This window comes from Sapajus apella, unplaced genomic scaffold, assembly GCF_009761245.1.
Source record: "Sapajus apella isolate SASKATOON/1434 unplaced genomic scaffold, GSC_monkey_1.0 scaffold77, whole genome shotgun sequence".
Lineage (NCBI taxonomy): Eukaryota > Metazoa > Chordata > Mammalia > Primates > Cebidae > Sapajus > Sapajus apella.
In genome coordinates this window covers 6032973-6044144 of record NW_022437017.1, presented here as the reverse complement: position 1 = coordinate 6044144, position 11172 = coordinate 6032973, and the positions used below count along the sequence as shown (strand labels likewise).

The 11172-nt window shown below is 56.9% G+C and overlaps 1 protein-coding gene across 10 annotated transcripts in view; it reads right to left on the bottom strand.

Moving 5' to 3' along the window:
- The window catches only part of PTPRS (protein tyrosine phosphatase receptor type S), a 138533-nt gene that overhangs the window by 84505 nt on the left and 42856 nt on the right, over nt 1-11172 (bottom strand). The gene's annotated exons all lie outside the window — the stretch shown is intronic.

Sequence of the window (11172 nt, the reverse complement as noted above, 5' to 3'; positions counted from 1 at the left end):
GGGGGGGGTGCAGGGGCGTCCCCTCTTCCCCCTCCTGGACCAGAGAGCTGAGGAGGGGCGCGGGCGCAGAGGCTTCCTTCCCGCTGGGGGTCCGGCGGAATGAATGGGGGAACACCGTGGCAGAGGCCCCCACCCCAGCCACAAGGCTGAGGAGGGGGCGGAGAGCGCAGGGCCAGATTGGAAACAGATGGGGCCGCCGTGCCAGGCCCGCGACACCCGAGCAGAGGGAGAGGAGGAGGGAAAGGGAAGGGCAGCCCCGTCCCGGCGGCCAATCCGAGCCCGCGCTGCGCCCAGGGTGCGGGTTTGAAAACTCCACCCGAGAAGCCCGGAATGCAGAAGGCCAGGGGGGCCTGGGGGGCCAGGGGACGGGGTCGGGGCCAGGATGGAGACCCGAGGGGTCCCGCGTCTGGTCCCATCCCTGGAGAAAACGCCTCTAGTCCCAGCATTCACGCCGAGGACTCAGCCCGAACGCCAACGCCAATGGGATGTCCTGGGCGCTCAGCCTAGGGCCACCGGCCACGGATGGCCACGGGTCTCGGAGGCAAGGCCCTGTCATCACCCCCATTCTGCGAAGAACGGAGGTGGGGGGGGAGGGAGGGAGAGAGGGGGAGAGAGAGAGAGAGAGAGAGAGAGAGAGAGAGAGAGACACACGGCTGCCCACGGTCCGGAAGAGCGGCGGGGATTGGAACCAAGGTTTGGGTCCGGAGGCGGAGTTCTCACCACAGGGCTGCTGGAGGCCCGGGGCCCTGAACTGAGGATACATCAGGAATAATTTGAAGCCCCTTGGGTTTATCTAGGGACAGGGTCATCCTGGAGACAGATGGCGTCACTCTAGAGAAGTCATTACTCAGTGGGACAAAGGACATGGGCTTTGATGGGAGACACACAGGCGGGTCCTGTGCGCGTCCACGTCCCCCCCACCTCGGCGGGTGGCTCCCACTGGTGGATCCCACACAGGCCCTTTCCCTTACTGTGCCTCAGTTTCCCCCTCTGCAAAATGGAGCACGGAATTCCCCTGCCCCATCTGCAACAGTAGGTGGCCTAGTCCACAAAGCACCATGCACGTAGTAGGCGGTCTGTGAGTGTCAGCACACAGGCTCCCCGCCTGCCCCTTTGACACAGAGCACACAGTAGGTACTGCTAAACACAGGATGCCTCGAGGTCCCCCATCCCACGCAGCCCCACTCTCAGCAGGGCACACAGTAGGTGCTTCATGGAGGAGGTCGCCTGGCACCGCAGCACCACCACGGGCACGTAGGAGGTGCCCTGTGTCAATGCAGGCATAGGAGCAACTGTATGATCTCCCCCACTCAGCAGGGCACACAGTGGGCCCTCAGGAGCAGAGTGGGCACCTTGCTTGGATCTGCGGCAAGGCACGGGGCTCATACAGACCTGAGTTTGAATCCAGGGATGCCCTGTGTGCCAAGAAAGGACCCGTGCCTCTCTGGCCGACAGTATCCCCATCTGCCACATAAACCAAGCACTGAACAGGCGCTCAATGGATCCACGGTCAGGAAACTCGGGGCTGTGGGACACGCGGCAGACGGCCCAGCTCTGGGCTGCCCAGGACTCAGGAGACTGCAGACGAGGGCTTGCCAGCCCCTTCACAGCCAGTCCTGCCCTCTCTGGGCCTCTTGCCCATGTCTCCGTGGAGACGGCCTCTTGCCCCTATTCCATGGTGGTGACTGCAGTGGGCAGGGGACACAGCCATCCCCGAGGGGCTAGGGGAGGCGGGCCAGGTGGCCCCCCTCATTGGCTGGGTGGCCCCATCAGCACAGAGCCCTAAATGTGCCTAGTCCCGGTCTGCCTCTCCCACCAGACCGTGACCTCGGTGGGCAGAGCAGGGTTTGTCTCTGCTGAGGTTCTCAGCAAACATTTACACAAACAATCAGGCCCAGCTGCACCCAGCAGAGCCCCTCTGACCTTATTCTCCTCCAAAGGCCACACTGTGTGCCCTTGTTACAAAGCCGGCCTCTTTTTACCTTTCTGGAGACAGGGTCTCACTCTGTTGCTCGGCCTGGAGTGCAGTGGCACCACCACGGCTCACTGCAGCCTCAACCTCCCGGGCTCAAACGATCCTCCCCCCTCAGCCTCCTGAGTAGTTTGGACTACAGGCAGGTGCCACTGGGCCTGGCTAATTTTTTGATTTTATGTTTTTGTAGACATGGGGTCTCCGGATGTTGCCCAGGCTGGTCTTGAACTCCTGGACTTAAGTGAGCCTCCGACCTCAGCCTCCCAAAGTGCATGAGCCTGTAGTAGGGTTATGCCCAGCCTACCCTTTTCTAACAAACATTTCCAAGCAAGTTCTTGATGCCAGGCACGGTTCTAGACACAGCAGTGATGAAGACTGACAAAGATCCCTGCCCTCAGGTGCGGATGCTCTAATGAGGTGTCACACGAGAAACAGAAGAAATAAAATCTGCTGAGGGTCAGACAGTGGTAAGGGCTCTGAGGATAACCGGGCTGAGCGTTGTGGGATGAGGCGGGAGGATCGCTTGAGGCCAGGAGTCTGAGACCAGCCTGGGCAGTATAGCGAGACCCTCATCTCTACAAAGAAACTTAAAAAAAAAAATTAGCTAGGCCTGGTGGCACATGCCCGTGGACCGAGCTACTTGGGAGGCTGAGGCAGGAGGATCCCTTGAGGCCAGGAAGTTGAGGCTGCAGTGAGCTATGATGGTGCCACTGCTCTCCAGCCTGGGTGACACAGCGAGACCCTGTCACTAAAAAAAATGTAAAATAAAATAGAGGCTAGGAGAGAGGGGAGGTAATACACAAAGACCAGAAGGAGGTGAGAGGAAGTGAGAGGATTCTAGGCAGAGAGCATGGCCCGGACAAAGGTCCTGGGGCAGGACTGCGCCTGGCGTGTTGGAGAAACAGCGAGGAGACCCGTGTGGCTGGAGCAGAGTGAGGAGGCGGAGAGGAGGAAGAGGGGAGGGCGGTGAGGGAAGGGGGCAGGACACGCAGGGCCTCAGAGGCCTCTGGAAGGAACTGGACTTTGACCCTGAGGAAGGTGGGAGCCATGGAAGGCTGTGGGTAGAGGAGGGATGGGCCCTGACTCAGGTACTCACAGGCTTCCTCGGCGGCTGTGGGGAGGGCAGACTGTGGGGGACAACTAGGCTGGGGTCAAGAAGGGCAATGATGGGGCCGGATGGGGCAGAGGATGGGGGGAGGGAACATTCTAGACAGAACAATGGAATTTTCTAAATGGCTCATTCAGGGATGCACAGAAAAGAGGGGACTCAAGCATGACTTTCGGGTTTTGGGCCTGAGCACCCTGAAGGTTAAGAGTGGCCACCTCCAGGAAGCCCTCCCTGATTGCCCCACCTACCCCGTGCCCTTGAGGGCTGACCCCCAGAGCCCCGCAAGAAACATTCCATTGATATGTCCTCTGTAAGCACCCAAGAGGCGGCTGCCCTTGGGGAGGAACACGGGGCTGGATCACGTCAGCTCCCACAGCTGGGACTTGGGAGGGGGGTAATTTTTTTCAAAATAACTTTTCTTCTAATTATAAAATAGGCGCGTGCAGCAGAAAATTAGGTAAAATCAGCATAAAGAAGAAAATAAAAGTTACCCACAATCCATCCCTCGCCTAGAGAGAAACTGTTTGCATGGGGCTGTTCTCATTCATTCTTTCTCTGTACACGTATTGAGCACCTACTGTGTGCTGCGCCGAGGACGCAGTGGTGAGCACGATGGAACCAGCAATCCTGCCCCTGTGGGAGGCACAGACAAGCGGCGGGGGAATGGATGCCCACAGAAAAATAAACGCCGTCAATTACGTAAGGCCAGGCAACGCTGAGAGACGGCAAAAATAAATAAATAAACCCACCGCAAGGCTCCAAAAACTGGGGGGGGGGTCCCTGGGAAGTTTCAAGAATTGGTGACAATTGCATTTAGACTTGGAGAAAGAAAGCAAATCAGACATTCAAAGGCCTGTGGGAACAGAGTTCCAGGCAGGAGGAACAGCACGTGCAATGGCCCTGAGGCTAACCATCTCGTTCCAGTCCTCCTTCTGTGTGCACACATGCGTGCTTTTCTTTCGTTCCATGGGGATCACCATTAGGAGGGCACTTTCCCGTGTCCGGCTCACAGAATTTAATCCATTCCCACCTGTTTATTCCATTATGTCCCTTATAAACAACACTGTGAGGGACATGCAGGGGTGACTGCACTGGGAGGGTCTCCAGCCTTTAAACCTTCCCTGATGGGGGCCCCTCAGATAAAACCATGTCCTTGACACACCTGGGGACGACTCCCCGACCCCACCAGCCCGTCTGTCCCACCTCCTTCATATTTGGCGCCAAAAAACCCCAGACATTTCATTTAGGTACAAACTCCACACCCCTGGCTGCGAGAGCCAGAGAGAAACTGGTTGGGCAGCTTCCTCTCGGCTCCCCTGCCCTGCCCGTGCCCAAGGCGCCCGCCTCCTAACTAGCACAGCATTCATGACCCCGGGCATAGGTGGGTGCCAGCCAGCCAGAAGCCTGCCTCGCCCACATTCACATCACAGCCCTGGCGCCGGCTCTACCCACCAGCTCCACCGCAGTGGGCACGATGCCCACCACAGGCACGCCCCAGCTCCACATCTGCCTTTTTCACCTGTCCACCCCCGCAGGCCAGGCTACCTTCCCCTCCTGGAAAATCGGAGACACCTTCAGGCATGGCTGGATCCAGCAAAGCCACTCCTCTCATGTCTTTCCCGACCCTGCTGATGGCAGCTCCATCCTTCCGGGGGCTCAGGTTAGAGCCTGGAAGCTGGCTCCGACTCCTCTTCCTCCCTCACCCCCCATGCTGCTGGTCTGGAAACACTCTCACGTTTCCCTCCTAAATTTCTACTCACTTTGACCATCTTTCTCCATATTCCCTTTCCAACCCATCCAGCCCGATTATTGCCTGCTTGGATCCGCGCAGCCACCTCTGCCCTGGTCCCCAGCCTCCCAGCCTCCTACCCTTGCCCACCCCATAGCACCCACCACACAGCGCAGGTGGGCACCTGAGTCAGGTCCCAACTCTCCTCTGCCCACAGCCCTCCATGGCTCCCACCTCCCTCAGGGTCAAAGTTCAAGTGCTCTGCGTAGCCCACAGGCCCTGCACGACCTGCCCATCCTTCCCCTGCCCTCCTTTCTTCCGTCTCTCCCCTGCATTCACTCTGCTCCAGCAACATGGGCCTCCTGGCTGTCCTCCAGCACCCCCGGTGCAGTCCTGCCTCAGGGCCTTCGCATGGGCTGTGCCTCTGCCTGGAACGCTGTTCCTGTACATTTTCCTGTCAGTTTTCTTCTCACCCTTCCATTCTCCCTTGAGCGTCACCTCCTCAGAAATGCCTTGGCTGCGCACCCGGCTCAGGCAGCACCCAACACCCTTTATCCTACTGTCAGCTGAAATTCTCTCTTTTTACTGAGTTACCAAATACAAGAACCACTAGCAAACTGGGCGCGGTGGCTCACGCCTGTAATCCCAGCACTTTGGGAGGCCGAGGTGGCTGGATCACCTGAGGTCAGGAGTTCGAGACCAGCCTGGTCAACATGGCAAAACTCGATCTAAACTAAAAATACAAAAATTAGCCAGGCGTGGTGGTGTGCACTTGTAATCCCACCTACTCGGGAGGCCGAGGCAGGAGAATCGCTTGAACCCGGGAGGCGGAGGCTGCAGTGAGCTGAAATGGTGCCACTACACTCCAGCCTGGGCAACAAGAGCAAAACTCTACCTCAAAAACAAACAGACAAAAGCCACTAGCCACATGTGACTCATAAAACTTAAATGAAGAAAAATTAAACAGGCTGGCTGCCAGGGCTCCCACCTATAATCCCAGTACTTTCAGAGGCCTGGGTGGGCGCATTGCTTGATGCCAAGCATCTGAGACCAGCCTGGGCAACATGGCAAAACCCTGTCTTTACTAAAATCATAAAAATTAGCTGGGCGTGGTGGTGAGCACCTGTAGTCTCAGCTACTTGGGAGGCTGAGACAGGAGATTCGCTGGGACCCAGGAGGCAGACATTGCAGTGAGCCAAGATTGTGTCACAGCACTCCAGCCTGGGTGACAGAGCGAGGCTCTCCCTCACCAACACAGAGAAAAGAAAATTTAAACAAAATTTAGAATTCAGCCCCTCAAGTCACCCGGCCACATTTCCAGTGTGGCTCATGGCCTGAGCGTGGACACCTGCGTGGCACATTTTGATCACTGCAGACAGGTCTGCGGCCGGCTCTGCCAGGGAGAATGGGGCCAGGTTAGCCTCGGTCACTGTCAGGGTCGAGTATACAGTATGTGCTCAATAAATGCTTTCTAAAAGAATAGGTGGGCTGGTGTGGTCGGCTTACACCTATATATCATCCCAACACTTTGGGAGGCCGAGGTGGGCAGATGGCTTGAGCCTGGGAGTTTGAGACCAGCCTGGGCGACGCAGTGAGACCCCATCTCAACAAAAAATACAAAAATTAGGTGGGCATGGTGGTATGTGCCTGTAATCCCAGCTACTTGGGAGGCTGAGGATGGGGGACTGCTTGAGCCCAGGACGCAGAGGTTGCAGTGAGCCGAGATCGTGCCACTGTACTCCAGCCTGGGTGACAGAGTAAGACGCCATCTATTAAAAAAGAGTGGCAAAATATATGTATCAAAAAACATGCCATAAAAAAGTAGACATGAAAGGGTGAGGACATCAATGGCTCAGAGGCCCTGCAGAGGCTGGAGGTGCCGGCCCACGGTACAGGGGTCAGCAGGGCTGTCAGCAGCCGCAGTCCGCCGGCCACTCTCATCCCCAGGGGCAGCCACATTGGAGTCTCCAAACTCCAGACTTCCAACATGGGGACAGGGAAGGCCGAAACGCAAAACCCTCACTGCTGGGCTTTGAACCTGTGTCTTCCTGGCTGGCCAGCAAAGCATCCTCTGGGGGCTGCTGCTCCAGTCCCAAGGACAGAAGCTTGGGAAAGGCTTCCAGGCCACACCGGAACCGGCTGTGCAGCACCAACATGCTGACTCAGCCAAAAGTGGGGGCGGGGGAGGCACAGAATGGCTGGTCCCCCTGCCAGGACCATTGCCAGCCTGGGCCTCTGCCAGGCCCACCACTCCCACCTTGAGCCAGCGGCGAGAATTAAAGTTGCTGAATTTTTTTTTTCTTTTTCTTTGAGACGGAGTCTCACTCTGTCGCCCAGGCCGGAGTGCAGTGGTGTGATCTCGGCTCACTGCAACCTCTGCCTCCTGGGTTCAAGCGATTCTCCTGCCTCAGCCTCCTGATTAGCTGGGATTGTGGGCGCCCACCACCACGCCCAGCTAATTTCTGTATTTGCAGTAGAGACGGGGTCAGGCTGGTCTTGAACTCGTGACCTCAGGTAATCCGCCCGCCACAGCCTGCCAAAGTGCTAGGATACAGGCATGAGCCACCACGCCAGGCCGCAAGTGCATTTAATGGATCTGGCCACCTCCTCTCTGAGAGATGCCTGAGGGTCTCTCATTCAAGTGCATCCTCCACCTCTGCACCCACAGTCCCGAGAGGGTGGCCACGGCCTCCTCTAAATATCCTCCCCTCCTCCTCACGACTGCCACATCCCACTCTCTCTCTTTCCTTCCTCCCTCCCTCCCTCTCTCTCTCTCTCTCTCTTTCTCTCAAGATGGGGTCTCACTCCATCACTCAGGCTGGAGTGTAGTGTGGTAACCTCCACTTCCCAGGTTCAAGCAATTTTCCCACTTCAGCCACCTGAGTAGCTGGGATCACAGGTGCTCACCACCACACCTGGCTCATTTTTGTATTTTTAGTAGAGACGGGGTTTCACCATGGTGGCCAAGTTGGTCTCAAACTCCTGCCCTCCAGTGATCCACCTGCTTTGGCCTCCCAAAGTGCCAGGATTACAGGTGTGAGCCCCTGCACTCAGCGCCCCCATTTAATCATTCACGTAGGCTGGGCAGAGCCAGCCTTGGGAGGCCAAGGCGGGAGGATCACTTGAGCCCAGAACGTTAAGACCAGCCTGGGCAACAAAGTGAGACCCCCTCCCCACCATCATGTCTACAAAAAATAAAGAATTAGCTGGGCATGGCGGTATGTGCCTTTACTCCCAGCTACTTGGGAGGCTGAGGAAGGAGGATCACTTGTGCCCAGGAGTTTGAGGACGCAGTGAGCTAAGATCCCACCGCTAAATACCAGCTTGGGCAACGGAACGAGACCCTGTTTAGAAACAACTTCCACAGACTGTCTCCTGCCTTTTCTTCAATTAACTTTGGAAACGAATTCAACGGTATTGCACATCTCTGAGGAAGACTGAGAAGGGTCTGCCCTGCCCTGAAGGTCACCAGAAACAGTTACAAAGAAAACAGTGCCCAGCTCCTCCGCGGGCACTGGACGCTGCTGCGCCCCGGCAGGCGGAAGGGATTTGGTTACAAACGCACCGGCAGCTGTCGGCGTTGGAGATCGCCCTGAGCGTCCCCGGGCTTTCCTCCTCGACATGTTAGGAACTGAAAGGGAAGTCACTGCTGGTCTGCGCAGCTCCGGGCCGCCGGATGCCTCCCCCAGAGGCCGCCCCCAAAGAGCCGATTCCTAGGGGAGGGTCCCTGACTTGCCAAACCGCGGCTCCTGGAGGCAGGAAGCCCAGGTTCTCTTCCCAGCTTTATCCTGAGGGAGCTGTGTCGACCTGAATGAGTCCTTGCCACGCTCTGGGCCTCAGTTTCCCCACCTAAGCACCAGGGAAAATGGGCTCTTGGGTGCCTAGGCCTGACTTTTGTGGGTTCGAAGTCTGTAAAGATCAAGGACACTGAGGCACACACCAGGGAGGTCCCCAAGGCAGGGCTTTGTCCAGCTGCACAAGGGACAGACTTCGGGTCACGGCTGAAACCCCAGCGCCTCCTGGGTGCTAGGGCCGTCTTGAGTGCTGGGTACTTGGGTAGAGATCAAGGCAGGTGACCTCTCAGGGCTTCTGGTCTGGAGAGACGGCGACAGACGGAGGCAGCCAAGCATTGACAGGGCAGAGGACACGGCACATGCAAAGGCCCCACAGTGGAAATAAACACACGAGGTTCTGGGAAAAGAGGGGGGGCTGGTGCAGAGAGCGGGCAGAGTGAGTGAGCAGGAGGGCACGGCGGCTCTGTAATCCCAGCACTATGGGAGGCCGAGGAGGTCGGAACACTTGAAGTGAGGAGTTCGAGACCAGCCTGGCCAACGTGGTGAAACCCCGTCTTTACCAAAAATACAAGGAATTAGCCTGGGGTGGTGGCGGGTGCCTGTGGTCCCAGTTACTTGGGAGGCTGAGACAGGAGAATCACTTGAACCCCGGGAAACGGAGGTTGCAGTGAACCAAGATCACACCACTGCCCTCCAGCCTGGGGGAAGGAGTGGGACTCTCTATCAAAAAAATAATAAAATAAGGCCAGGGCGGGCGGATCACGAGGTCGAGATCGAGACCATCCTGGCCAACATAGTGAAACCCTATTCCTACTAAAATACAAAAATTAGCCGGGCGTGGAGGCGCACACCTGTAATCCCAGCTACTCCGGAGGCTGAGGCAGGAGAATTGCTTGAAGCCGGGAGGCGGAGGTTGCAGTGAGCCGAGACGGCGCCACTGCACTCCAGCCTGGTGCCTGGCAACAGAGCGACACTCTGTCTCAAAATAAAAATAAAATAAATAAACAGGAGTGCCGGTGGCCATGGTGCTCCAGGCTGTGTCAGCATCTGAGGAATGAAAAACTGTCATATCCCTATAATGTTTCTTCTCTCAGCACCCCTCCAGCATTCATAAGGCACCTACTGTATACCAGGCCCTGGGCTGAGCACTAAGGATACAAGATGACTGTGGGAGGCAGACAGGGGGCCCTGGAAGTTAAAGGTCAGGTCTTGGCAGGGCGTGGTGGCTCATGCTTGTAATCCCAGCATTTTGGGAGGCCAAGGCAGGCAGATCACGAGGTCAGGAGTTCGAGACCAGCTTGGACAACATGGTGAAATCCCATCTCTACTAAATATTAAAAAAAAAAAAAAAAAAAGTTATCCGGGCATGGTGGCAGGCGCCTGTAATCCCGGCTATTTGGGAGGCTGATGCAGGAGAATTGCTTGAACCCAGGAGGTGGAAGTTGCGGTGAGCCAAGATTGCACCACTGCACTCCAGGCTGTGCAACAGGGCAAGACTCTGTTCCAGAATTTTAAAAAAGTCAGGCTGTCGGCCAGGCGCGGTGGCTCACTCCTGTAATCCCAGCACTTTGGGTGAGACATCACGGCAGGTGGATCATTTGAAGTCAGGAGTTCGAGACCAGCCTAGCTAACAGGGTCAATCCTCATGTCTACTAAAAACATAAGAAAATTAGGCTGGCACGGTGGCAGGTGCCTGTAATCCCAGCCACTTGAGGGGCTGAGGCAGGAGAATCGCTTGAACCCAGGAGGCAGAGGGTGCAGTGAGCTGAGATCACGCCACCGCCCTCCAGCCTGAGCGACAGAGCAAGGCTCCCTCTCTAAAAACAAACAAACAAACAAACAAACAAAAAGAGATCGGGGCCGTAATAGCGGACGTCGCAAGGCTTCCAGGAAGAGGTGATGTCTAAGAGAAGAGGGATGGGAGGAACTGCGCTGGGCTGAGGCGGGGTGGTTGGGGAGCAGGAAGGGTGTCCCAGGTAGAAGGAACAGCATATGCCAAGGTCAGGAGGCCAGAGAGGTGCTAGAGAGTAAACCTAAGTAGCCCTGGACAAAACAGAAAAGGGGAGGGTGAGGACCCTGGGCCAGCTCCCATCCCACAGCAGAGGAGAGTGAGGGACAAGGGGGCTGTTGGGGGGGGTCGGGCTGCAGAGCTCCCTGCTATCCCCCAGGGCTCAGGTGGGGGCATGACCTCTCTAGGTGGCTCTCCAAGCTCTCAGGTCTTTGGTGGGAGAAGATGGTATCTCCGGCCAAGTGTTCGGATCTGGACCCAACCCTATTTCCCCAAGACATAAAAACCCGTCTCGGGGCCGGGCGCGGTGGCTCAAGCCTGTAATCCCAGCACTGTGGGAGGCCGAGGCGGGTGGATCACAAGGTCAAGAGATCGAGACCATCCTGGTCAGCATGGTGAAACCCCGTCTCTACTAAAACTACAAAAAATCAGCTGGGCATGGTGGCGCGTGCCTGTAATCCCAGCTACTCAGGAGGCTGAGGCAGGAGAATTGCCTGAACCCAGGAGGCGGAGATTGCGGTGAGCCGAGATCGCGCCATTGCACTCCAGCCTGGGTAACAA